The following is a 3,787-nucleotide window of genomic DNA, read 5'->3' on the forward strand; positions in this document are numbered from 1 at the left end:
ATAATAAAAAGAAAAAACTACCCGCTCTTTTGTATTTTTATTTTTTTGTATTATCATCTTTGTTTTGCATGTCACTTCTGCCAAAGTCGTTGCCTCTCCTTGTTCGGGCGGTGCTCGGCGTTCGACGTCACCGGTCTTCTAGCCATCATTGATCCATTTTTCATTTTCCATTGGTTTTGTCTTGTCTTCCCACACACCTGTTTCCAATCCCATTCATTACCTGTTGTGTATTTAACCCTCTGTTTCCCCTCATGTCTTTGTCAGAGATTGTTTTATTGTCAGTGTAGTTTGATTGTTGAATAGGTGCGTGTCGGGTCTTCGTACCCATGTTTGTTTGATTGTGTACATTTTTTTGTGATGGAGCATACTATGTGGACTTTATTAAAAGACTCCATTTTACACTCCTTTTGACTCTCCTGCGCCTGACTTCCCTGCCACCTATACACCTATGCCTGACATTGCAAGAGAAAGGACATAATGTATTATTCCAGCCCAGGTGCAATTTCGATTTTAGCCACTAGATGGCAGCAATGTATGTGCAACGTTTTCGACTGATCCAATGACCATTGCATTTCTGTTCAAAATGTTGTATCATGACTGCCCAAATGTGCCTAATTTGTTTATTAATAAACTTTCATGTACAAACCTCAAACAATAGCTCAAACAATAGCATACTATTATTTAACTGTAATAGCTACTGTAAATTGGACAGTGCAGTTAGATGAACAAGAATGTAAGCTTTCTGCCAATATCAGATATGTCTATGTCCTGGAAAATGTTCTTGTTACTTACAAACTCATGCTAATTGCATTAGCCCAAGCTAGCTCAACCGTTCCGTGGAAGGGACACCGATCCCGAAGAAGTTTTAATCAGACTAATCTCTCATCAGTGATTTGATTGACTTATTTCAGCCATTTGAGGCTGTGCAATGTACTGTATAGTTAGCTATCTAGTGTTTTTTAATGTTACTCCTGAATCACTGTAAAAATAAACTTGTTTTTCTTCCGTGTATTTTTAACAGATCTGAAATTTACTTTGAAGTGCAAAGTGTAACAATACAGGTGAAAGTTGGCGTTGACACAGACACGGTGGCGTAACAGGAAGATTGGAAATCTGTGAACCACGAGGTTGTGAGTTTAAATTCCAGGTGAGAACACTGGAATAATAATAATTACTGTAAATTAACATACACAATGCAATTATATATTTAAAATATGTAAGTTGAAAACACTGTATATTAAAAGCACTGTGTGTGGTAGTTCCTAACCTTGTCAACAGCCAAAGCTGTGAATGGATCAGTGGTTCACCAATCAGGTCCTTGATGGGCTCTGAAACAGTAACCGGCGGTGATGTGTAATGAAACGAGGATGAGCATGCCCGGGTAGGCGGGTCAAATTTCTTGGGGGTGGAGGAGATCGTTTCTCTTTGACCATAAGACGATGTCCTGACGACTTATACACTGAATGTCCTGCCTAATAATCTCCTGTCCCTGTCCTCAATGCCGGGAATTAGACAAAAACTCAGAGGGGACCAGCACAGAACGCTGAAAGAACGTCCTTTAAATGCCCCTGGAGACGTCCCCCTAACAAACCGGGAACAAGACAAAAAACCTCCAGGGGACCATGACACAAACTATCGCTAGGAGATGCTAGAGCGCCGTGTTGTACACTTGTAGCAATTGTTCTGCCAATACTGCAACCTGACCTAGCTAACTTTTAGAGCCTCTAACTGTACATCCAACTCAGCACGGAGACTTGTTTTCGTCAGTGGTGTTGTTTTCCCCCTTGGTGACATGTGAACTTCAGACCGTGTTATTTGGATCTATTCCCAAAATGCCCGTTGGGTAAGAGGCCAGTGCTGTGAGATGCTATGGGACAGGTGTTTCGCACGTGGCCAGCCTGTTAACCAAGTGTTGTATATCAAAACCAATACTCTGGGCGTCTCGGTTTGCCAGCTAGCAGTATTAGTGAGTACATTGATTAGTCACGTTAGCTAAGCAGGTGTAAACTCTGCACAAGTAAAGTCATTAGTTTGCACATGAGACATGAGTCATTCACGTTTCAAAGTAGTATTGTTATGTGCACTGGATATATCAGGTTTAAAACAGTACAATGAAATACTTAACTTGTGAGCTCTTTCCCAACAATGCAGAATAAAGGTAATAGGTAATAATTCAAACCACAGGTTTTCAATGGGGTTCAAGTCCAGAGACTGAGATGGACAGTGGAAAATTTACAGTTGTGGTCAATTAACATATTTATTTGGATTTTTATACGTGCTTGGGGTTATTGTCTTTCTGGAATATCCACTTGCGCCCAAGTTTCAGCCTCTTAACAGAGGCAACCAGGTCTTGGGCTACAATGTCCTGGTACAGGGTAAAGTTCAAGATGCCCTCGACCCAGGATCAGTGGACTTTAACCCCACTGAAAACCTGTGGTTTGAATTGAAGAGGGCAGTCCATAAGCGCAGACAAATGATATGAAGGACCTGGAAAGATTCTGTATGGAGGAATGATCTAAGATCCTTCCCAATGTGTTCTCCAATCTCATACAACATTTTCGAAAAAGACACTGCTGTTATCGTCGCAATGTAATGTACTGAAAACAGGGGTGCCAATAATTTTCTGAAAAAAGTATTACTTGTTAAACAAAATCTCTATCTCTAAGCAATTGTATGAGTAAAAAAGAAGATAATTTCCTCCAAAAAATGTAGCATACAATACAGCTCAGTATTCTTATTATTTATTTTATACAGTCTTTTCTGCTCATCTTTATCGAGGGTGCCAATCATTTTGAATGCAACTGTATATTTAAATTGATGGAGATGTCTGTATAGTGGCACATGTTCTTCCTCAAGCCCTATAATATTATTTTCTTGAACATACCGTGACTGGCAATTGTTGCCCATATGTCATATTGGCTATAGCTACGTTGTAATGACTAAATGGAGAGAGACATATTTACATTTACTATGTAACATCTGAGTCTAGGTTGGTTGTGGAGCCAGACATGGACATGCTGGCAACTGCCATATTAGATCTGGAGAGAAAAAGAGAGCATACAGTGTATCAGTTACGCAGTATGTTTTATGCATTATGTCAACCATGTTGGACCATTCCTAAGCACCTACAGTACACCAGGGGTGGCCAAGCCTGGTCCTCGCAGGGGACACAGTATCTTTTGTCTAGAGACCATGATTGAAGCGGTATTTCACCCTAATTACAAAAAGTCATTTTTTATTAATTTATTTATTATGCTTACTTTAAAAGGACACATTCCCTCATTTTTCCTCATGCTATTTCCAAATAACAACGTAAATGAAAATGTCTTACCTTTCCCTGTAGTTCTTAGTTATCCAAAGGCAAAAGATTTCCTCTCTGGTTAGTCTCGCTCTCCTCCACTGAGTCTTCTCCCCTCCTCTGTCAGTGGAGGTGTCTGAGCCTGGGCTTCTGCTCCAGCCATCTAGGATATTTCTGGATGCTTCACATGATATTCCCAGGGTTGTGGGCCAACTTTTTCTCTTCCCCCCTCGTAGCTCAGATTGCTCCTGAGGGGGAGCTGGCCTAGTTTTTTTAAGAGGGACAGAGGGCACTGAACAACAAAATAAATAGCTGGAGCTCTTGGGAGTAATAGCGAGGTATCCCAAAACGTGTGAGTACAGCAGTGTAGGCTCCTCAGGGGAGGAAGGGGAGGACTATCGTCCTCAGTGAAATTTCATATTTGTTTTTATACTGAAAAATTTAAAAAGTTATCCTTTTTAAAACTATACTAAATATATTCATATGTCA

General features: G+C 40.4%; 1 long non-coding RNA gene across 1 annotated transcript; it reads right to left on the bottom strand.

The window, feature by feature from the left end:
• Positions 1-2,725: 2,725 nt before the first annotated feature.
• Positions 2,726-3,470, bottom strand: LOC135505846 (uncharacterized). The gene is made up of 2 exons (XR_010450319.1): positions 3,332-3,470; positions 2,726-3,038 (listed from the first exon to the last, which is right to left on the bottom strand). It is a non-coding gene; the product is annotated as an uncharacterized LOC135505846 (long non-coding RNA).
• Positions 3,471-3,787: the final 317 nt, after the last annotated feature.

The sequence above is a fragment of the Oncorhynchus masou genome, chromosome 19 (genome assembly GCF_036934945.1).
Source record: "Oncorhynchus masou masou isolate Uvic2021 chromosome 19, UVic_Omas_1.1, whole genome shotgun sequence".
NCBI lineage: Eukaryota > Metazoa > Chordata > Actinopteri > Salmoniformes > Salmonidae > Oncorhynchus > Oncorhynchus masou.